The following is a 25751-nucleotide window of genomic DNA, read 5'->3' as shown; positions in this document are numbered from 1 at the left end:
TGACCTGCAGCTGTGGCGGCTCCGTCCAAAACCCCCCTGAGACGTGCATGCGCCCGTTGTACGTGGCCGGCCCCAGTGCCGTGTGTTGGAGGCAGCCGTGGTAAACCACAGCATGCCTGGAGAATCTGCTCTAGGGCACCCCTGCCCTGAGAAACGCAAAGATCTGACCCACTGGGGTGAGGGTTTGGCGACAGGCAACGGGGTTGTAAACTGACACTGTTGCCCGGTGAGCCCCAGAGTGCTCTTTCCAGCTCGTCACAAGCTGTGCACTCGGCCATAACATTGGTGCCAAGTGCTGAGAGCGGTTCTCATATTAACAAAAAAAGGCCGATGCGGTGTAAGTGCCAAGCTAAGGGGGGGCGGCCACAAAGCCATATTCCCCCCAGTGCCTCATGAAATAGGTTCCAATGGGACCAGCTTTGCCTTACTGCTTGAATGTATTCAACTCAGGGGCTACTAGCCCCCAGTGGCCGCGAAAGAAAACGAACTGGGCACGTTCCCCTCTAATAGGCGTTGCTGGTCTGTTCGAAACCGGGGGGAAGAGGCGCGAATCCTACTCGGCATTAAACCGACGAAAAAGAGAGGATCCTCTGTGGTGTGCAAGAGTGGGTTGCTCTTGTGGGCCGCCCGGGTCCCCCCTTCCCAGTTTGCTTGATCCGGTTGAACGGGGCGCGAAGGCCCAAACAGCATGAGTGCCGAGACACCCTGTGCCTATTGATTGTCCGCGACCCATGATCCCGAAGATTGTGCTAGTAATCAGCCAATCGTCTCACGATACAGTCCCTTTAGAATAAACGAACACCCTGGCTCGCTCTGAATAGGCACAAGAGCCGGGCCTATGTTCCGTTCGTGAAGACACGGGGAAAAGAGGGGAGCCGAAAGGGCAGGACCATTGGGATACCTGATATGCAAAACTGTCTTCCGACGAACCAAAGCGCCGCAGAAAAGATTTCTAGGGCGCGGAAAGAATCCGACACACTGAAAAGTACGAGCTTCCTTCATGGTCCGATCGCGGTGGGCTAAATCCAATCTCGGAGGGTGACGTGACGCACCCGAAATCATGGCCGTTTCTCTGCGGTCAAGCATCTGGTGAGAGGTAAGCCGATGACGTTCCCCCGGTTGCAAAACTCTCAGATCCAAGCTTTGGTCTTAACCCAACCAGCCTTGTCTTGCGTAACAATGCAGCAGGTGGCGTAAAAACCCCGTCCCTCATATCTGGGCTGGAGTTGAACAGTGTGCTCGAAATCGCAATTCGATTTCGTCCGAGTAGATGACGCTGCAATCTACGTTACCCAGCAGAACAGGTGCATCGTACGCTTTCCCACTGTAGTGAGAAGCGGGAATAACCTCTGAGAACTTAGGGGACCCGCCAGGGGCGAACTGAATCACCCATAGTCCGAGGTTCTTGATGGTCCGCCGGAGGCCAGCGAGACTCGGCTGGGTAATCGTTGTGACCAGAAAGGAACTCTTAGAAACCGTATGCAAGCGAACCAGCGACACCGACATGCCGATACCACGCAGTGGTGGCAGGCGCGGATGGACCACAAGGTGACGACATCTCGGGTAGCGCGGCTTTTGCGCAGTGCCTGATTGTGGAGTGCGAGTGTAATGGGGGGTGCACGGTTCTCACCTGGTTCACACGGGTTTGCATTAGTGTTGGCGTAGGTGAGGGACACTTTGTTGAGCGTACTCTCGAACCGCCCGGCTGCTAGCAGATGCCATCTGGAGATGGAGGAGGATTAGTGTGATGTCCGGTGGGTTTATGTGGCGCGTGAGGGGGCGCCGCAACTCTCCAGTGGCCCCTCCTGGGACCGGCAGACAGAGACAGAAACGGACGCTCTCTCTACGAGAATTCCAGATTCTTCCCATGGCCCTCCCTCCAGGGAGGGAGAGGTGCCGTTTCCATCCATCCCCACAAAGAGCTGCTAACCTGTCTCTGTCGGTCCACTCTATTCCCAGGTCCATCATTGCTGCTCCCAAATGCAGAGACAACGCATCAGAGTATTGACGTGTGCCAGAAAAATACGGTGGGGGTTTTGCTGCTCGTGCCTATTAGCCAGGGACTCTACGCTGCCAATATTGTTCTTGATGTCTGGCTGGCGGATGCGGCGCTCCGGGCTGTCGCGTTGGACTCAAGGAGGGTCTGAGCCGGCTCTTGTCTCTGAGCCACGAAGCGTCGAAGAGCATATCTGGCGTGTGCAAGACCAAAGGTGTGGACATGGGGTGTGGCAGCGATCGAATCGGCCCGCGCGTGACAAGAGTGTAAGACGCGCCTCAGTCTGTCTCACGCGTGCAGCCTAGGAACGCTGGGCCGGTTCTCGACCACGTCACCGCAGAGGCCCGTCCGGACACAGGTCATTAGGAACTGCTCTTTGGTCGCTGCGGTCCCTCATTTCAACCAACCTCAGCCCCAGAGTATGGCGCCTCCTGGACCACAAGTGTGGATCGATCAGCACGCTACCCGATGAATGTGTGCTACGAGTGACCTTTCTGCGCTCTCGAAACGGGAGCGAGAGCCAAATTGCGCGGTTTGTGATCGATATTATCCAGAAGCTTCTGGAATCAGGTTAACCAACCCTACGTGCAGGTCCTTCAGTTGCCTGTCCTGTGTGCACCTTGCAGGTAACGTGCCGACAGCTGATTGTAAATGCAGTAAGCAGCTTCGCCCGCAACCATAGCCGGATTTCCTCACCGCTTCTGCCACCGTCACTGGGAGCCAACTTAGGAAACCCTTGGCATCGCTACCCGAACCGAGATCGTCCCTCGGTGCGAGTCCAGCTGTGGAAGGAAGCGCTTAGTGGGTGCTCTGGCACCCCCACGAGGGTGTGAGGTGCGGAGGATCCCCCAGCCAGTTTCTCTGACAGTAAAGTGCCAGCCACGAGCCCTGGGCTGAACTCGTCATTGCGCCTTCTCGAAAAAGGGTCACCATGGTGGGGTCAGCGTGAAAACCCTCTCACCCATCCTTTGTGAACGACACTCCTTCAGAACTCAGCCAGATTGGACGTCTGCCTGGTGACCACAGCGTGGACATGGCGCACGGATCCTCAAGAATTGGCACACATTGCGTTTGAAAAAATGTCGAAGTTCGGGTGCGCTGGTGATTATTCACGTTGGAGGTCCGTGGGGCGGTCTCTGATTTATCAGAACTGTCTGTTCGGATGAGAGCACATTTCCCGTCCTCTCCGCAAGCCATCAATGCACTGCGTGTCTTCCTCCGCACAAGGAGGCAGAGGTAGGACACACTTCCTCGCTACCTTTACATCCTTTCCATACGTACCCTTCCCCCCACGAAACTCTCTGCTTCCGCACCCTTCTGTACGGGGGGATCACCGAGCACCCCTGCGTTGCACGGCCATCGAGGGTGTGAGGGAGGAGGACCCACCACGAGTTTGCTTGGCGTTCTCACTGTACAAACAGGCTTGTGAGTCGCATTTCTCCTAGCGCCCCCTGGGGGCCTCTGTCCTTGCGCACACTGCCTGGAAGGAAAGGCACCAGGTCTGGGAGCGGGCCGCCATCCCTCCTGCCTCGAGGGCATCGCGACGTGATGGATTTTTCCCACTCGAGCCCTAACCCTCCTCGGCGGCCCGGGAAAGCATAGCTGTCAATCTACCAAGGGGATGCCAACATTCAGCTCCGCAACAAGCCCCACCCCAGATAGGCACAAGCACCGGCTGGAAGTCTTCCAGCTGACCAGCTCTCCCCTCTCGATGCTTATATCTAGCATCTTGTCGCAGGGGGACGAGCCCACTGGATACCAGCTGGTGTGTACGACGTCAATTGAAGGATGGCCCAGCTCGCGTTCCAGGTGGGTTACTCTCTGCGGTCAGCATATGCTACGAGAAGTCATTGGTCCACGTCACATAGGGTTTTATATAATTCTCCGTTCGGTGGTAAGGGGTTTGCCACCAGCTATAATCCTCCAAGAAACCCAAGCGCCGATGCTACTAGCTATAAATGGTTTTTCCCCGTCGGCTCGTAGGGTCGGCCGAAACAGGCTCCAAATCGCGAATCAGCGCAACGGGACTCCGCCCAACCTTATTTTAATGGAAGAAGCGAGCCGATGATATTCCGCGAGCTCGCAGAGTATGGGTCATCTGCCCGCCATATATGGCGATGAATATGTACTCATCCAGCCTTCTCAGACACAAGCTATCCTCAAATCGTGGTTTGCCCCAGACACGTGAAGGGCAGCAAATCGTGCCACAGTCAACAGCGCGTTTCCAGGTTACGCCGAGGAAAAAAGCACCCATAAAACAATCACGGTGTGAAACGGCATCCCGTATCTCAGGGGACGAATCGCGTGCGTCTTTGAAAGTCGAAACCGGAAAACCCATTCAGCTCTTTTAGAGAAATTTTGCTCTTTAGGAGACTGTGCTCTTTTTAGTGCTGAGGCGCAGCTATGGGACGTGGCCGCTTGCAACAGCTGACAGGGTGTAGTGCCAGACCTGACGTGGTGCAAAAATCCAACAATCAGACGCGTGGAACGACCACACGCTGAAGCGCCGTCCGCGCCAACCCACGAAAGCTTCCCGAGAATGCGATGCGTGAACATCGTAGTTCACAGCACAGCCACAGTTTTAACCGAAAACGATACTAACGAGGCATCGGCGCCGAAGCGAAAATCTATTATGCATTTGCACCTGCTGCGCGTTATTATACTCGAAACAAAGGGGCGTGTGACAGCGGCATGCTTGATGCAAAGTAAAATTGCATGGCCAATGTTGCATTGGCCTCGTTTAGTTTACACATCGAGTAGATTGGTCTATCGAAGCGATATCCCTTTTCCGTCGTTCACCGAGTGGCGTCGAGATGACCGACTGAAAGGGAAATATCATTAGCCCAATATAAAATAAATCAATCAATGGAAAACAATATGATGTTTTGTGTATGTTTTTGGTGTTGTTGGGCTGAAATTTCCTGCACTCGTAAAAGATGAAGGTTCTTTAATGATCTATAGTTCCATTAAGAACCAGTTTCTACATCCAATGGAACCTTCCACTGCACAAAAGGTAGATTATTAAATGATCATAAAACTGTTCTTTTTAAGAACTGTTCATTAAAAGGTTATTTTGTGTTCTGCTCTGATACTGCTGCAAAAACCGCTCTTTTGGAAGCCTTTATTTTAAGAGTGTATGCTTAAAAACTACATTGCTAAATTCATCCCAGAGAGGACACCACAGAGAAAGTGGGCTAAAATCTGCAGATAAATATAGAAAAGATAGATTGGTTATGCTACTCACAGCAGGTGTGTGGAGCCTGGCCTGAATCTTCTGCTAAAGCTTCAACAAATGTTAGAAAAACATTTCCCATCGTTCCTTGTTTCACCATCAAGCAATCAAGCAATGGACAAGTGGTAAAGACTGAGAGGAGAAAATAATCTAACCACGGGAACACACACTCTGGTCCCCGAGGGCACTGTGCAACACACACAGCTTGACACGATTAGAAACCCAGTAGGAGACAAGTTCAAAAAACAGTACAGACGGAGAAAGTGGAAGGGGGCTGGAGAGAAATGGCCTCTGTCTATTTCCAGTGACAAATCTTTCCAGTAGCCAACACAAGGTGTACACAACGTGAAAAGCGAACAAGAGATTGGCAAAAAATGGATAGAAGAAAGAAAGAGAAGTCTGCTAGAGTACATTTAAGAAGAAACACTTTCCCTCTTGCACACAGTCATATTCTATCAATTGATATTTCTTCACCAATTTCACACAAACACACAGATTTCAACCCCTCGGTGACACAATGTTGCTACGAAAGGAACAGAGGCCACAGACGGGGACCAACTAAAGACATAAATGTATCTTTGTCTAATTTAATTCCACCAAACGCTATAGTGACAACTGATCAGCATTGCATGAACAGAAGCAAACAACAGACAGCTCCCAATAACCCTTGTTTCAGTCCCAGCACAGAGAGCTGTGGTTGAAATCTGGTACATTGCCAGACAGGTCTCGCTGATGTGCTCACTGCTTCATACCCAGCTCTTACATCGCACTCTTAGGCAAGTTTCTGAGAGTTACAAAATAAGTGAAAACTGGTCAAAACATAACTGTGCCCTGGGTCGATTCTAGTGGGCAAGAGTGGTGGGGGTTTCAGTGTTTATTGCAAAGATGTGTTTCTTAACAAAGACTTTTAACATTAAAGAAAGCCTTTTTTCAATTTCAGTGTAAAAAAATAGGAAAATTGTTTTACAATACTCGTCACAATTATGAGACACCAAGATCATAAAGAATAATAAAGTCACAATTTAGAAGAAAAAAAGTCACAGATGTACAGTAAAGCCCACAATTATGAGAAATAAAGTTGCATAGGTACAATTGAATTTTTTTTTTTTTTTTTTTTACAACAGAGATGAAAACAGGCCTTCACACAATAATAGATCCCTCAGAAGAGATAAGAAGGAATGTGCTGTTTATCTATCTAACGGATTTAGAAGTTTTGTTTATCGGAGGGAAAAAGAGAAGGAGCTCTGTCAGTATTTAGAAGGAAAATTTACCCCAAAAAACGAAATTCGGTCCTACCCTACACCCTGCTGTTCCGACTGAAATAATCTTAAAAATATCTTTGCGTTTTAATGATCTAGATAAAAAAAGTGTAATGTCATACAGGTTTGTAACATGCGATGAACAAATGATGACGGAATTGGTCCTTTTTGGTAAATAAAAAACAAAAGTTTTTGTGACGTTTTGAGGCTCAAAGGAACACAGATGTGGGTTTGTAGTTTCAGGACAATGTTTTTTTTCGCTCACACATGCACATATGCACAGAATACACATATGTGCAGCGTCTCTGTCTTCGTTTTCCTTTATCTTTTTTTTTTGTTGGGGTTCCTCATGTTTCTCTGTTACTCAGGCATGCTGCTTTCCTTTCCAAACCCTCAAACAACACGTTGCTTGAGGAGGTGTTGTGGTGTGGGTGGGGGTGAAGATGGGTGCTTCAATTCTTTCATCTCAGGGTGACACCAGAATCTCTCCCCAGTATTATATTTCCCCCATCTGCAACCTGCACTCAGTGTGGTGATTTTGCCTGTGTGTGTCGCTTGTATGCATGCACATGGGGCAACCACACCTGCCTTCTTAATGTAAAACTCTTGATGCTGACACAGATCTTTAAAATGCAAAACACGGCCAGGAAACCCCTCCCCCAACCCCGTCAACCACAGAGTATGAATCAACGAAAGCTTGTTATTGGAAATGACAGTAAAGGGGTGGTCAGTGTACAATTGTAGCTAAAACAATATTGTACTTTCGGTATATTGTGCTTAAAACATAGTTAAAAGGATAGTTCACGTCAAAAATAAAAAAGTTATGTCACCAATTTACTCCACTGGTTATGTTGTTTCAAACTTGTATGTACTTTTATTTCCGTAATATAAAAATAAAATGATAATAAAATAAAATAAAAAATAAATAAATAAAAATTATAAATAAATAAATAATTACAGAATTTTCATTATTTGGGTGAAATACCCTTTTAAGCTTAAGATGTTGAGAAAATGGGCACAAGGGCACAGAACGAGTTGGCTACTAGGTTTGGTAGAGTGCAGAATCAGTCAACACACCTGCACCTAAATCTGAAACAGACAATCTTTTTCACAATTCAGAATAAGAGTGCTTCATCTTTGAGTGTCACAATGCCCTGTTCCATCTTTTTCTCCTTCATTTTAAGGAATTTTTATGCCAGCCCTGTTTCAATGGCTAGACGTGCTCGCTCAGTCTGTACATGCTCAGAAGGTAATAAGATCCTCTTCCATTTTCTTTGTTTTTTTTAGGGACCTGGCATCTTTCCCATAATTCCAAAGTTTTTTTCCCCTTCTGTGTATGATTAATCAGTTAAGCTAGTTGCAAATTATGAGAATAGTTTTGTATCCTTATGATCATATTGTAAAAAAAAAAATGCTTGTGTTTATTGTATTTATTTATTTTTATTTGATCTCGTAATTTTTTTTTAATCAAAATGTCAAACTCTATCTTCTGGTGAAATGACATACAGACATCTATCTGGTGAGTTATAACAGACTCACATTTAGATCTGCCTCCATCCAATCAGTAACTGATGGATAGAAGTTTACACTATATATATATTTACAACTTTTCAACAATCTGCATTATTTTAAACAAAGTAGCAAAACAACAATAGCACGCTGTCTTTCACTGTATGTACAAAAAACTTTTTAGAAATATCTTTCAACAAGAGATAATTTAGTAAAAATTGAGTAAAGTATGGCATGCCACAAGGACCTGTCCTGGCCCTCTGGCTATTTTCAATATACATGTTGGTAATATTATTAGAAAATATGGGATTAGTTTCCATTGTTATGCTGATGATACTCAACTATATATTTCAACTTTTAAATTTTTAATATCTAAATAATCTAAGCTAACAGAATGTGATAAAAATATAAAAAAAATGACCAATATTTTTCTCCTATTAAATTCGGATAAGACCGAGATATTACATATTGGACCAAAAAAAACAGTACACAGAATATCATAGGATTACAATTTTAATCTAGATGGGTTGACTGTTACATCTCTACAGTCAAAAAATTTGGGCTATATTAGACAGCAACTTGTCTTTGAAAATCATATTTCCTATGTTAAAAAAACAGCATTCTTCCTTCTTAGAAACATTACTAAGTTACGGAACATTCTGATGATGAAAAGCTAGTTCATGCATTCATGACCCCTAGACTGGACTATTGTAATTCCCTGCTAGGTGGTTGTCCTGCATCTTCAATAAAACAAGCTACAGGTAGTTGAAAATGCAGCAGCTAGAGTCCCTTACCAGGTCAAGAAAATATGATCATATTACCCCAATTTTACATTCACTGCACTGGCTACCATTAAGCTTCTCAGATCAGTTACAAAATATTACTACTTACTTTAAAAAAGGTAGAGGTAGAGCTTTTTTCACATTTGGCTCCCAAACTCTATAATAGCCTTCCTGATAACGCTTTGGGGTTCAGACACACTCTCTCTGTTTAAATCTAGATTAAAGACACATCTCTTTTAGCCAAGCATTGACATAATGTATCTCATAACCCTTGTACTTCAGTTACATCTAATCAAGTGAACATTTTTGTTCTTTTGTTTTGGGCTTAGTTTAGTTGGAACAGCAGGCACGCCTAATTTCTGTCTATTACCTTCTCTGTTTCTGCCACAGCTTCAGTCTGATCCAGCCCTTACAAAGACCTGAGATGAATTAACACCTGAGAAGAGATGATGCCAACCCCAGAAATCCTCAGATGATGCCAACCCCCTCAGACAACATACAAAACCACCAAATTTTGCTATAAGTTTGATCGCAACACATAATCATTGCTGTTAATAGTGTTCCACCGCCTGTCTGATTACATAACATTAACTAACTGCTTGATTTTTACCAAACATTTCTACCATATGGACATCAACTTGATCACCACTGATAAGTTATTACTAAATATAATGTAGAAACTTTAATTTTCTGTAAAGCTGTTTTGCAACGATTAGTATATAGTGAAAAGCGCTTATACAAATAAACTTGAATTAAATAGAATAATTTAAATGTTTTGAAATGTGAAATACTTGAATGTGTATATTCTGCTCTTTTCTCTAGAGCTGTAACTGTAAATCTGAACTAATACATTTTCAAGAGGACTTTTATGATTAAAACAGTAGAGAAATGAAGAGTGTTTAGGTCCTGCCACAGATTTTGAATAGAAGAATTAGTTTTCTGACCGGGGTGTAACTGAAGCAAACTAAGGTTTGATTTAGTCCTGACTCTTCCCAAGAGCTGTTATAGTGTGTCGGGTAACTGATACATACTGCTCATGTGTACACAGACAGGATGTGCTCTAACCTTAAGTACAGACCTCAGAGCTGCAGGCTTTTTTTCAAAATAACTACACATTCACACATGCACAGCCATAAGCTGCTTAGCCTTAAACCTTGATAACCCCACCCTGACCTTAACCCCTGTGTTTTCTTTTTCTCTCTGAGAGTTTTTTCTGCCTTTCTCATTCTCTTCTGCTGCTCTTCTTTTTTGACCTGAAACTTTTTTTTTTCCACAATCCTTCCTTCTCTCGCCTAAAATATGTGTTTCCTCCTTTTATTTCACCCATAACACAATATAACCAAGCAAACCATACACAAAGGCAAAGCTCTACTATTTTTGGAAATTTTCCACAAATGTTATTAGGTTGATGATCGCTTCATAGCATTTTGGTGCATGAGAGAGGAGTGAGAGAGTAGAGAGGGAAAAAAAGGGGAGAGAGAAAGAGAGAGAAAATTCACCTTTTAAGCACTTCGTCCATCTATGCAGGTGTTTTGTTGTTGGGTGCGTGGGTGGGTATGTCTATATGAACTAGACGAAACTGACAAGTTCTCCTTCTGCAAGCTATATCCAACCCCACCCACAAAATGCTGAACAAAAATTTTTCCACTATATTTATATAGCACAGTTCTGAATAAAACCAATCTAAACCACTCCCTAAACTCATTCCTGTTTTAAGAACACTGTGTGCGCACAAATTGACCCTAAAAAACAGAAAGAACACCGTCCTACTTTGTTTCGCTTCAGTCCAGCCCTCTAAACACTAGAGACGTTGCTCCATTCACAACAGAGAAAACCTCAAGGAACTGATCGCTACAGATCATCTACAGTTACAGACACTAAACACAGCCTGAAGAGAGTGAAATATGGATGAGAGACACTCTCTCAAGTGCTACATGCGAATAACGGAAACAAACAGGATGGAGGGACTTGTAGAAAACGGCTCTGTGATTAAAAGTGAAATTTGAGACATCATTCTAGACTCCTCACCACTGGCATCAAACCTGACAGCAGGTTCCACAGAGGGAGAGAGGAGTATGTGTATCCTGTTCTAATAAGATTAGACGTTGAGATGGGATTGGTTTCATCCTGGCCACATTCCCATTCCAGGCTACCCTAAAGACAAAAAGCATCAACTTAGCTGCACTGTCAACATTTAAACTAATGAGCACAAACAGAGCTTAACCTCACAGATGGTATTTCATGAGTGCGTGACAGAAAAACCTAAAATATCCTTTAATAATCCAAATAATGTGTTTCCTCCTGTTAAAAAGATAAGACAGATTTGAATTTTTCTGGGAAGAAGTAATCCTGAAACACTGAGCAGTGATGCTAATGCAGATGATACAGATTTGAGCCTGGCCTGCAACATCTTCCTCCCTGCATGAAATTTATGATATTTTATGCTGGTTTGGCACTGATAAATTTGTAAAGATGCTGAAAATGATCCATCAATAGATGACTAAAACTGGAAAGGTCAACTAGTGTGGCCTTCATGATGAAGCTGGTTGGACAACTAAGGTTAAGCTAGTAAAGGCCCATCTTGTGGAATCCAGCACACCAGCATCTAAAAAAAGACAATTTCATAGAATTACAGGATATTATAGAGAGAAACCTTTATATATATAAAATAAATAAATGCCTAAAAAAACCTTCAATAATTAATAAACAAACAAACAAACAAACAGGTTACAAAAACATAAATGGATTAAAAAATTACCTATCTAAACTAACACCTTAAGGAGAACATATATGCCCCTTTTTACATAATGTTAATATACCTCTCAGGTGTCCCAGAATGTTCTGGAAGTTTTAGCTATAAATACCCCACATATCTTGTATTATATCATTTTTGAAAATGCCTATTTTGAGTGGAAGCAGAACACACTGGTTTCGTGCATGTCTCTTTAAATGCAATGAGCTGCTGCTACCGCCCCTTTTACAGAAACAGGGCTGTGCCTTTACAGCTTGTCCCTCAATACTCTGCTACAAAAGATATCTGTTTTGGTTTGGAATTAGCATGTCTTGTTGCGCTGAAATCAATGGATTTTAAAACCATATTATTTTCAACTTTTTGATAGAGGTTTTTTCTGAGCACACACATCCAAAGCATGTGTACAGAAAACAACAGCTGTCACACAGCATGTCTTATTGTGCTAAACATCAAATACGCACAAGTTTATGTTAAAAACACACAAGTTACAAAAAAGAACTATGACGTAAAAAAAACTTGGGGAAGAAATAGTTTATTATTTAGATCTGTGAGGCATCAGCGTAATATACAGTAAATAAAATCAATAAATCCACTGCTCTCTGTATCTCCTCTTGATGCTGGGAATCTAAACCGTGTTCTGTACTCGGTGTGTGCAGCCAAAGGCAGGGGAACAGTTAGCATGATTTACTCGCCAACGTTCGCCATGGCATAACACCTGGTACCACTGTTGTCGCCTGCGAAAACACACAATGGTGGCGCCGTGGCTGGAAACGTGCAGATTAAGGGGTGGTATGGGTAAATATTATAATATGATCCCCTTTCTACAATACCTAAACAGGAGAAGCGAAATCTGAGCAGTCTCCTTTTTTCACAGACTTATTAAAAAAATTACTGGGTTGTTTCTTTTTGACATTTCCTGGGTTGGTATATAAACCAAGGACCCAATTATAGCAGTTAAACACGAAAAATGTCAGATAATCATCATGATATGTCACCTTTAAAAACTGGGGTCGGTCCCCACATGTTCTATTTTTGGTCACATTTATTTTGGTCAACATTTATCATCTTTTTCTCATTACTTCCTCATCTTTCCCTTTCCATTATTTCTTCTAGCTCATGCAGTAACCATGACCTGGAAGGGAGTGTCAGTTTCACCTTCACGGTGAATAGAGGTAAAGTAGGACAAACGTAAAGTAAGACACTTCAGCTTAATGTGTACCTATTACTAAACATCTGCATTAAGTTTTAATCATGTCATATAATTGCATTCACCTATCTATTTAGACATGATGAGCAAACCCTCTGCATATTTCACACCTCCATTCAACTGTAGCATTCTGGGGAAATCTGACCGCAATGTCATGGCACCCTGCTTGCTGTCATGTCTGTTTCCCCTCATCTATAGCCAAATCTTTCTCTCATCTTTCTATGCATCTCTCAGTATGATCACTTTTGGACTTGATTCTGTGGAACATCACAGGATGTAACAAGCACCTAAACCATCTTCCTGCAGACGTGACCACAGCCAAAATTAGACCTGCACCAGTGGTAAAAAATGAGCTGACCTGCTAGCAATGCTTATTGAGGAGAGAGAAAACACAGAGAAAGAGAGAAAGAAGAAACAATATGAAACTTCTCTGCAAATGAAACCAAAACCACTTCCTTGATGTACTGATGACAATGGCCCAGATATAGACAGTTTTGGGCTAGTTACTCAAAGAATGTAATATTTACTCGTACTCTAGTTATTCCTTTCAAAAGCAATATTGTTACATTACTAACTACTTTCTGGCAACAGTAATTGGTTACACTACTAGTTACATTACTTTTCTTCATGCCCCCACAGAAGTCGTAACTGTGTATCTTCCACAAAAAATTCCTCTATAGATGTTACTAAAAACGCATTTCTGGCATCATCATTTGACCAAAATTCCTTGGATTTGCAATCAAAAATTATTAACAAACACTCAATAGTGATTGATAGTGACATTGAAGTAGAAGTGTTATATTAAGCTTGTTAATTGTTTCAGGTGTAGCTTGAAGCTAATTGCAATTTCTCCATTACCACTAATCAAATCCATAAGTTTGTAGAAAACTGTTTAATTTTGCCAAGAATTTTTATTTATAGTAATATAATGCACCACACTGCTGATCAAGGGGTGTGGGTGGGATGTAATGCCCGGAGTAAAGTAAAGCCACAACTTACACAACAGTGTTCAGATCATCTTTTCCTAACAAAATCTGCTGAACGTAAGCTTTTCTATATTCCAAGCTTGCCTGCTGCACTGGGGACATCATAGGCATGTGCGAGTCATGAAAATTATTACAATAATCTAGGACTTCATTTGATTGTTGGATTTTAAATCAGCGGTAACCAAGTTACTATGCTGGTTTTATGAATGGTACCTGTAATATTATTACTGAAATCTTATTAGCAATTAGTTACAACTACTAGTTACTGCAAAAGTTATATATTACAGTAACTAAGTTAGTAGTAATTAGTTACTGCGCCTAACACGTGAATATAGAAATGTTGATCGTAGATAATCCGTGATCCATTCGGACCAGACCCCACTGTTTGGCACGCATGCGATTCGCAGATTAACTGTTAAGTTTAACCATCATAAAGTTAAAGTTTATAGTTTGCATGTTTTTTGTCTTGCCAATTTACCCATTCAAACAATTTTAAACCATTCAAGCAAAAGAGAACATGCGCGCTGTTTTCTACTGCTGCCGCACACATCCGAATCAAGCACACGCAGAAAGAGAGAGAGAGAGAGGCGCGATTCACACAGATTGATTCCTCTTTCACTCTCTTTGAATGGAAACATACAAAGTTATATTAAAATACCCGTTTTGGCAAGTATTTGGGTAAACAGAGTCAGTTATGACTTAAGTAACCGAAAAACAGCTGAGAAGAAAGTGGATGTGTGTCATTATATAGGTACGTACATTTGGTCTTAAAGAGACAGCAGTCTATAAATACTGTACCTGCTACTGTCCTGCTATATTTCACTTATGCAGTGAAGAAGCACCTATTGTGTTATTTTTACAATTATTTCATTTCTGCAACCTGAATACTAGTGTTACTGACTTTATTAGTAACTTTATGTTGTATTCATCCATGCATGTAATTTGTGTAATTGTTCTTGCTTTATTACTGGACTTTATTAGTAACTTTATGTTGTATTTATCTACGCTTTGTAATTTTTGTGAAATTGTTCTTGTTTTATTACTGACTTAGTGTTTTGCTGTGGTATAGAAACACTTAAAAGTAAGCTTTCAGTAATAAATGAAAATATATTTTTTTTTCCTTTTTTTTTTTTTTTGCTGATCCGAAAAATTATCCTATCCGTGACTCAAAATCCATTAATATGGTCCGAACCTATGACTTTTGTGATCCGTTGCAACACTACTGATCTCCACCTCACAACCCAAAGAGCTTTATTTTAAACAACATGTCACTGCTGTAGTAATGGGTGACCTAACATTGCTAAACCAGTTGGCATTGTTGCATCTGTTCAAACCAGACTACTCTAAACATCAATCAAGAAACTGATGGGCTTGTTTGTGAATCCAGATCCTGCGGATCACTCATCCAGCTTGCATGCATCTGTACTCAAATGTATGCGTTCAGTGTGAATTTAGATTTTTCTCACAGGTTTATGTGTTGTGTGAGCAAGGCTTGCGTGTGTCCTCTGTTTACACTGCAGTGTTGTTTGGTGCAGTGCTGATGCATGTGATCGCCTCTGAGAGCTTTTATACTGGACCACTCCAGATCTGACAAGAGCCGGGCACAGAACAATAGGCCTTTGATTAGAGAAGAGGTCTGTCTCGCTCTCTCCTCTAAAAACTCCTCAAGTGGACCAGAGTGATGGTGTAAAAAAAGAATCAACTCATTATTCCCTATTGTGCTCCCCCGCCTCTCTCTCAGCTTTTGGCCTGCATGAATGTGTAGATTGGTCACCATCAGAGGCATATTACTCTGTCACTGCCCATGCCACAAAACCTGACAGTTCTGACGCCTAGTTTAAGGTCATTATCTCCCCGCTTCAGACCCTCTGTGCCTATTTTTTTTTTTAAAACAAACAGTGCAGATCTTTGATCTCTGATGTCTTTTTCATAACCGGATGTTTACAAGAACAGGACAATCTGAAACTGTTTATCTATAGTCGTGTTACTATATCAGCAAAAGTATCATGATATCAAGTAGCATTATGATCAAAAAAGAGGTACAAAGCTGTCACTGGAGTTGTACGCTTTCAAAAGGTACTAATATGTGCACTTTAGTGACTAATACTGTATGTTTCATTTAGAGGTAATAACATACAAAGATATAGCTGTTAGTTTCCTGCCCCAGTGACACCTTTTTTTGAGAATTGAACCTCTATAAACTGTGTGGATCAACTTTTTTTATGTACAGTTGTTATACAAAAAATAACAGTTCTGAATGTATTCTGTTTAATTTCTTTACTTGCACACATTTATTGCAATTCAGTTTTCACAGACAATTAAGGGTAGACTTTGTTTACAGTGAAGTTATTTCTGCAATAATGAACTTGGCTGTTTGTGTTTTTTGTGTATTCAACAATACACCAATACGATTAAGAGTGTTATTTTTTGAATTCCTGCATTGTGTTTAATTCTGTTCTATCACACTCTCATATACTGCATGCGAAAAATGTATTACCAAAGAATCACCATACTACTGTTTGCACTACAGTACTGCTGTTATATACTATACTAAATACAATTGCTAATTACTGATACTAAATAAATTGTAAATACTATGGCACTGCGGGTATTTTAAGGTTTGGGCACTGCAATACTACTGTAACATACAGTAAGTAAACTGTGCAACCCTGATGCATACAGTAGTATGGAACCAGTGCTGTAAACATATTAATAACCTTTGACAATAATGATTGAGCTACAGTCATTTCTGACTCTAGGATCAGTCTCCCTGCAAGAGCATTACTCATACTGGGAAAACCATCTGTGATCATCAATAGATATGAGGGGAGAAAGAAAAAAGAAAGAAAGAAAGTAAAAAAAAAAAAAGGCATTTAATGTTGCTAAAAAAGAAGGATCAAAAACAAACAAACAAAAAACATCGTACTAAACTCTGTCTACACTAAGTTCAGCTTCACTGTTCTGACTGAAGTAAACCCCTGGACGCTTCCTGTTTTGTGGAGTGTGTAGCGTGAATCACAACCCTCCGCAGCTATTTTTTAGCAGCAAAAAACATGCTCTGAAATGCAGAAGAGTGTCAAAAAAGGAAACACAGAAGTAGACTGCTTCCTTCCTGCTTCGGTTTTCTTCATTGAAAATTATGAAAAGAATAGATGAGAGAATGTGAGTGTGGGCGTCCACATGGCCTGATGGCTTCCATTTTGTCCTGACTGGAGATGCTATTGCTGCTACGCGGTGTCATGTGCTCATCATGACTGATGCTGTGTTATGACATGTGCTATCTGTCTTCATTAGCAAAGAAGAGAGATGGAAAACTGACATGCACACTCTACTATCAATCAAACGAACAACCCAGTAGCTCATTCTTCCTCTTTTTCACAGACACATATTAAACTTTATGACTGGGCTAATTCATTTCACTTGTGTCCAGTAAAGTTTTCAGCATTTAATTTTTTGAAAGCAAAAAATAAAGGCTGTATAAAGTGACAAACTGAGAGTCAATCAAAACATAATTCACATTTTACATACAACTACTTGTTTGAACCAATGAGAATTTCACTCTGGGTGAGACATGACAGAAATAGAAACCAACCAACTCACAAAGAGGTAGACTAGAGAGATTTGATTTATCACTTGTCAGTTTATTGTACCTGGTTTGTGTGTAACATAGAACATGTGTAACATAGGGGGCAGCTGTGGCCTAACGGTTAGAGATTTGGACTTGTAACCAGAAGGTCGCAGGTTCGAGTCTCGGTGCTGGCAGGAGTTGTAGGTGGGAGGGAGTGAATGAACAGCGCTCTCTTCCACCCTCAATACCCATGGCTGAAGTGCCCTGGAGCAAGGCACTGAACCCCCAGTTACTCCCCGGGCGCTGGATATAGCTGCCCACTGCTCGGGTGTGTTGTTCACGGTGTGTTACCATAATACTGCTGTGTGTGTGCACTTGGATGGGTTAAATGCAGAGCACCAATTTCGAGTATGGGTTACCATACTTGACAAATGTCACGACTTTCACTTTCACTTTCAAAGAAGCTCAGTAGACAGCATGTGCTGGGTTCCCCGGGCAACTGTGATGATTGGAACAGAACTAAAAGCTACCTGCTGCATCTGTGTGTCTCGTTCACTTGTCCTCTGCTCTCTCTGCCACCTGTCTCTCTCATACATGTGCCCTCACAATGTGAGAAAGACAGAGCTCATTACGGTAGACCCTTTCTCCAGAGGATGAAGGACTGCTAGTGTGTGTGTGTCTATGTGTGTGGATCACTTATGAGCCCAGAAGAATGAAAACAACATGAAAGGAAGATGAGGAAAAAAATGCATGTATATGTGTGTCCTTAAACCGATGTTACACTGCTAAGTGTTCACTATAAGAGAATGCTGGCAAGAAAGAGAAAGAAAGAAAGAAAGAAAGAAAGAAAGAAAGACCACTGGAAGTTGCAGCCCTGGAAATGAGACAGCTAATGTGACCATTGTATTAATGATTCACGAACAATCAAATGACTCATATGAGCTGGTTCTTTTTAGTGAATCAATAAGATAGACCGTGACCAGTGTAGCCAAATTTCCAGATAGAAATGACTCTTATGAGCCGGCTCAATCCAAAACATACAGAGTGATCAGTACAGTCCAATCGACTCATGAACAATAAATGTTAACTGAAGAAAGAACTATTCTTTTAGTGAAATCAAAAACGTCTTGTCTAAAAAACCCATCAAAATTAAGCACTCTTAGGAGAATGAATGAATAAATGAATGAATAAATGAATTAATGAAACATTAAATTTTGGTTTAAGTAACATTGTTTAATATATAGACTGTGGCCAATTTTGGGACTGCAATTATGCTTTGAAGAAGTAATTTCAGACATGAAATGCAATAAAACATCTAGCCTATGTACACCATTTTGCAATAATTATGCAGTCATTTGGCAATGCAGACGCATTTTTTTCATCTTTCAAAAGTACTAAAAGAATCTTTAATGGAACCGTTAAGAAATCAGACTGCAATCATTAAATTCCTTACGATTTTCATCTCTTATTCCTGGTGCTCTTCATTTTTTAGTTAAAAACTTTACATTAGTAAACAGCTTCTCTGTTTCAAACATACACACAACATCTCCCCCTCTCTCTCAAACACAGAACACGTCCGACAGCTAGTCCTGTTATTTAAATGCTCTGCAGTCTTTCTGTCCCCTCTGAACCTTCTGGACAAACCAGAGATCCTTCAGGCCTCTGTCAGCCTCTTCTCTCTCTCTCCTCACTGTCTCACTATCTCTCTCTCCCTTCTCTTCTCCCTCTTTCCGCTCCATTGCCTTAATGGACTGTCAAGGCAATGATGGACGATGGTTTTCTAATTAGGTTTTCAAGTTTAACCTAGAAAGAGAGAGAAGGAGAGAAAAAGAAAGGGATGTGAAGAGAAAGAAAGACAAGCGAGAATAAGAAAGAGAGATGAGACAGGTACTGCAAGGTGAATGCAAAAAGTAAAGCAAATGATAAATGATCAGAAGCTTCAAGGCCTTTGGAGTTAGGGTTCAGTTCATCCAAAAATGAAAATGTGTTTCACTCAGTTAATTTATACTCATTATTTAACTCATTCTCGTGTCATTCCAAATCCATATGCTGTTTTTATTTCTGCTGAAACACTTTTTTGAAAGGACTGTTACACAACTTTTGCCAGTTATAGTGGCTGGGAAAACAACACACAGTCCATATGATTTACTCTAAGCCTTCTGAAGCTTCTGATAGTTTTATGTGAGGGACAAGGCAAAAATAGCATACAGATGTCAACAACATGAGCGTGAGTAAATAATTGGTGGATTTTTGGGGGAGATATAAGATGAGTTCATGAAAAATATTTACATGCTTTAAAGTCTCCCTTCTGTTACTTCTAGTTGCCTCCATCTGTCTGCATCTTGCTCTCTCTCTTTGTCCTTTGCAATAATGTATTTGAGGCTGTCCTTCTCTATAGGGACCCAAAGAATCCACTGGGACAGAACATCAATAAAAAAGTGGTTTAAAGCTTCTAGTGAACGAGGTGAGAGACAGACATACATACATGCATGCTGTCTTTGCTTCTAATTACTTTTAACTTATTAAAGACAATCAACTTATCAGACAGCCTATAAAAACATAATGCGATGTTAATTAGAAAACAAGGTTCTGTAATTGTTCTAATGTGATTATGACATCCTGTCTATATATCCTAAAGCTAAAAAGCCAGTTTAAAACAAAATAAGTGGAGTAAAGATGATGGTTAGAAAGTTTCTTGAAAGTTCAGTGGTCACAGCTGTATTCTTTCAGTCTTGGACATATTTGACATAGTTTAGCAGGTGATACCAGAAAACAGGCAACCTTGGCCGTCCAAAATTAACTATGAAATCTCATGTTACCCACACCATTAAACAGCCATTAGTGATGGGCTGAGACTAAACTCGCTGTGGGTTACTCTCAGTCACCACATAAGATCACCTTCTGGGTTTTTGCGCGCACACACACACACACACACACACACCATAACCCTTGACCTTTTCCGCCCACTGAATACAGTTGGTCTTCAGTATCATCCACATGAATGTTCAAACAGAAACAAGGAACCAGGAATCCAAGAACATTCACAGTGCCCTTCAACATCAACAACCACATGGTCTCCATTTTCTAGTCCTCTTAAAAGACAGAGGACAACTGCCTCGAATTGCTACAGTGTTCTTGGACAAAGTTTTCTAATGCAGAATCACTACAACCAATAAGAATATACTGATTCAACTAGGGATGCACTAATATTAAAATTTTACACTATTTTGTCTATAAATTAGAATTCAATTACTTAACATTAAAATCAGTAGTGAAAATAGTCATCAAAACATTATGTACAGCATGAAAAAATAACATTTTGAGATGTTGAAGTTTACATTAACAGTTTTATTTAATTACAACTGTTTTTTAACTTAAGTGTTAGACACTGCCAAATGTAAATCTTATCTAAATGTAAAAACAGAGCAAATGAGGATGCACAATTAAAAACATACATCAAACTATACTGTAAATTGACAAATTTGCCAAAAAAGACATATAGTGTAAAAACTTCACCATAAACAACATCCACCTAAAAAAAAAAAATTATATATTTATAATGTTACATTTCCTCAGTGTCACACCTCTTCACAGTGAGTGTACACTTCACTTCTCTTTTTTTAACTCTTAACTCTGCTTTCATTTCAATTCCGCCCCGATCTCACCTTAAACTTCGGCTGACTTGTCTCGTGTCATTCTGCCTCACAGCAAATGGACTGAAAGGACACACTCTGTCTCTCAGCTAACACACACAAAACTCAACAACACACATACTTTCCCTCCTTGCCTGCCTCCAGTTTCTGCACACAAAATTAATGAAGGCACTAACAAAAAGGGCAGAGAGAGAGATAGAGACTTATGTGATTCTTTACCTCTTGGAGAGGAAGAAGGAGAACAGGGCCATCTAACACACGGAGAGTATTGACAGTGCGCACTGATAAACGAGACCCTCAGCGGAAACCTGTTACAGGATATACGTACACGCATCACTGTTACTCTCTTCTTTTTCCTAATTCACAAACACATACAGTATATAATATATAAGACCCCTACATACTTCCTCCTCTGTTAACTGTATCTCATTCTGTTTCATTTTTCTCTCTACACAAATTCAACAACACAAAATAATTTTTTTTAGCGCTTTAACAAATTATCATCAGTGTTACCCAGGCTAGGTAATATAACCTGGTGACATACTTACATCAGCACAATCGAACAGAATTCACAAAATGTTGTTTGATGAGCCCTGCACACACTTATTTCTCAGGTCTCCTCCTATACACTAATCATGTCATCATCAACATATTCATAGACAGAAACACAGGGCATGTTTGGAATGGCATATAAAATACTAATTTGTAACGTAGCATGCAGTATATATACTGTACATATGGTGGAACAATGTGGAACCCAATGGGTTTACATACATACACTTCAATTCAAAAGTTTGGGGTCAGTAAGACTTTTTAATGTTTTTTAAAGAAATCACCAAGGCTGTGATTATTTGATCAAAAATAGAGTACAAACTGTTATATTGTAAAATGGCAAAACTGATTTTTCAGTCACATGATCCTTCAGGAATAATTCTAATATGTTGATTTGGAGCTCAAGAAACATTTCTTATTGTTATCAGTGTGGAAAACAGGTGTTTCTTCATATTTTCTGGCTTCTTTGATGAACAGAAATTTCAAAAGAGAGATTACTTTTGATTACAGAGATGATTTTAAAATAGTTAATAGTAAATAATGCTTACTTTTCTATTTAGACATATCATCAAAACACTCATAAGGGTTAACTGTCTAAGACATTTACAAAACTCACAACACGTTAACTGTGATTCTACAAATTTAAATGTCAGTGTGTGCACAGCAACAACAGGTAACAAATGAACTCAGTCTGGCTGAAATGACATGTCACACTTTCATAATGCCTAGCAGGGTTTAACAAGTATGGAAATGAAGGGGAAATCACTAATGAGCAAGAGGAAAAACATTTAGTGTTTGCTGACACCAATATAAGCACACACACAAACCACACAATTAATTTTCATCAGGCACAATGTACTGAAAGTCAAATTCTGCTAAGCAGCATTAGCCTGTCATTAACCGCCCTCAACATCTGATGACCCTCCAAAAGACTGTCCGCTGACCGTTTATTGACTGTCTGATGCTACACACAAAAATAGTAAGTGCTGACTAAAATCACCATTTCCTGTCTGACTGATGGACCTCAGGATGCAAGTACACACAGGTTTTTTGAGTAGTAGTGCGGTTACAGCACATGCTTCTCAGAGAATAATTAATTATTGTGGTATAATCTACTGATATAAATTTACCCCTAAATGGCACATAAATCAAAAACCAACTGTGGTTGATCACACAGTCTCTTTCTGTTGTTTGGTCAGATTAAGCTGCATTGTGGATCATGCCGCAAATCAGAAGTCTGGCTACACAAGGCTAGCTTGTGACACACCGTATAATGATTCAGATCATTACATGCTGTGTACAAATCCTTAGGTCTGGATAATGTAAAATATAGAGTGAAAGGGCATCTGCAAAATTTACCTAAAGTTCTATGCCTCTCTCAAGTAATACGCTAAGTGCTTGGTAAAAACACCCTTATTTTCTGTCAAGGGTTTATGTGTATGCAGAAAAAATGAAAATCAAAGATAAAATTTGCAATAGATTTCTCTGAAGTGCTATTTGTGATATAACTTTTAAGTCTGAAGGTACACAAAAAAATGTAAAAGAATTAAATTACACAACCTTTAAAAAGCTTGGCTTTAATTTTTTATATTTCAAGAACACTGAAAAAGAATCAAAGTTTCCAAAAAAATATTAATCAGCACAACTGGTTACATTACGGATCCCAAACATTTGAACAGTAGTATACACCAAAATAATTTCAAATGTTCCAGGTTTTAAGAATAGAAGTATCAAAGAACATTTACATCAAGTATTAGCAAAGTATTAGACACTATTTGACTAAATGAAAATGTTAACTTAATTGGCATCTGTGTAATTGCCAGATTCGATTAGTTCAGCTTCACTGGCTTGCTGATACTGACTAATATTCTGCTAATTTCATCAACTGCACTGTCAAGATAAATATGACTGACATGTGCTGATCTGGGATCAGGTTCATCTTATTACAACTATGATCTAAATGTTCATGTACACAAAGCCATTGCTTATTTGAGATCTGCTTACACTAAGCAGATCAGATGGTTTAACTGATCTGAGGTCAGTTTTCAGCTGTTTAACAGAGAGCATGGCAAAAGTGAAACACTCAAGCATTGTTTTCAAGGCCTGATCTGAGATCTGTTTTAAAGGAGTCTTCTAGAAATGATCCAACAAAGCTGATATGATTTGTTATGGTGGCAGTGCAATAAACCTTTGCACTGTGAGTAGCATTACAGAGTGTTAAATGTAAAAAAGTTGTTCATTGGGCCAAGGCCAAACAGTGTCAGAGAAATAACTAGCTAGTTACTAAGTGACTGCTGAGCCTAACTGTAGAAGAAAGAGAGATCTATAACCTTACATTGTTCTGTTATAATGACACCCAACTCTCAGGCTACAAAACAGGTGGCCTCACTGTTGCCGACACTTTTAACACTCAGGACCTCAGATGGGTCAAAGGAGAAAGGTCACCTGATACATGAATACTGAATTGTGGGGGGTGGGAAGCACAGGTGTGAGGCACTAAATTCTGCTACACTTTTTGCCTGCAGGGTCTGTATACAATTCTTATTCTTTTGTGGAAGCTTTCTACCACAGGATAAAAAAAAATAAAAAGTTAATTGCGACTTTTTATTTCACACTTTTGACATTTTTTCTCAGAATTGCAAGATATAAAAGTCACAATTGCAAGTTAACATCTGATTTTTACATCTGATTAATCCAAAAATATATAAATGTGCATTTCTGAGAAGACGTTAGAACTGTGAAATGTAAATTCACAACTGCAAGAAAAAATGAACTGTGATTTAAAAATCACCTTTTTATATTTTTATTTACGGTGGAAGCAAACAAAAAAGTAGAATTGTGAGATACTGGTAAATGTAAACTCAGAATTGTGAGAAAAGAAGTCAGAATTATGAGTTTATATCTCTCAATTCTACATTGTCAGAAAGAAAGTCTCAAATGTGAGATATAAAAAATAATAGTCTGAATTATGGGATAAAAAAGCCACAATAACCTTCTTTATCCTATGGTGAAAACAAGCTTCCATATTCTTTCCACATGGATAGCTATATATAAACACTTATATAGGGATTTTTACACTCTGTCTGCTCAACAATTCTAACAGTTCTGCTGTTCTCATCTTATCAAAATACAACCCAAAGCTGACACAATAAACAGGGACATGTGAGGGGTCAAGGGTCAGCGTAGCCCTCAGTATGTTCATGAACAGACTGACCTCTACACCAAATTCCCCTCTTTGTCAGGAAATACACTCATTCAGCTTCAAACTAATTGTAAAATGAGCTCAATTAATCAATAGCATTTCGGCTTTTGATTAACAAAAATACATGTGCATCCACTCTGTAGACTAGATGCTATCCTGTGTAGCATAATAAGCTTGCTAATGGCGGTCTCATATCCTTTCGCCCTTTCAGGAATAAACATTAGTACAAACTGACATTGATACTGTACATACACTGTACTAGTCACAGCATGCCAAGTATTGACTGCTTCTGAGCCATCAGTGACTGTCCCCTGGATCAATATGCACTGCAGTTGTGACTATACAATGTCTCTGTGTGTGTGTATTGCACACTTGGGTATTGAGTACTTCGTCTTTTGGGGTATCAAAGTGTGACTCCAGCAACTTTTCTCACAGAAAATAAATAAATATGTACTAAGTATGATTGGAGCTGTTTTAAAAAATAGTGAACAACATCTCATAAAACTTTTTTTTTTTTTTTGTGAAATCCTACCTTGGCTCGAATTTGACCAGAAGTGGACACTTTTCGGATGAGTTTGTGCGAGGTCTCCTCGGGCTCCCCGTCACTGTCCGACGATTCGTCACCCGCCTCGGCTTGAAGGTCCGGAGAGGTCAGGGACTCTTGGGGCTCCCGGACATAAAGGACATTTTGGATTGAGCTTCGAGGCCATGACTATGCAGGGGACACGATTTTCACAGCACTCGTCTCCTCCTTTGTGCCAAGTCAGCTCTGAAACAGAGAAAGCATTGCTCAATGGCAGCTAACTGTATTGATACCCAAAGAGACGACTTCTGCTTTCATTTTAAAGCTCTATAAACTACAGCGTTCATAGCAAATTCACTTCCTCTATTTTGATTGTGCTGAGCGTTGAGGCCAACAAAAGAAACCACAGCACAAACCAAAAGACGGTTAACAACAACAGGGGATTATTTTGTCTGTTACACAACAGCATTAAGGATCATTGAAAAAAGGATATCTGAGGTGATAAAAAGGAGAATCGTCTAAAACACAAG

General features: G+C 40.5%; 1 pseudogene; it reads right to left on the bottom strand.

Moving 5' to 3' along the window:
• LOC109092530 overlaps positions 1–25423 on the bottom strand; it is a 69236-nt pseudogene extending 43813 nt beyond the window's left edge.
• Between the last annotated feature and the right edge of the window lie 328 nt (positions 25424–25751).

The sequence above is a fragment of the Cyprinus carpio genome, chromosome B7, assembly GCF_018340385.1.
Source record: "Cyprinus carpio isolate SPL01 chromosome B7, ASM1834038v1, whole genome shotgun sequence".
NCBI lineage: Eukaryota > Metazoa > Chordata > Actinopteri > Cypriniformes > Cyprinidae > Cyprinus > Cyprinus carpio.
This window is presented reverse-complemented; position numbering and strand designations above follow the sequence as displayed.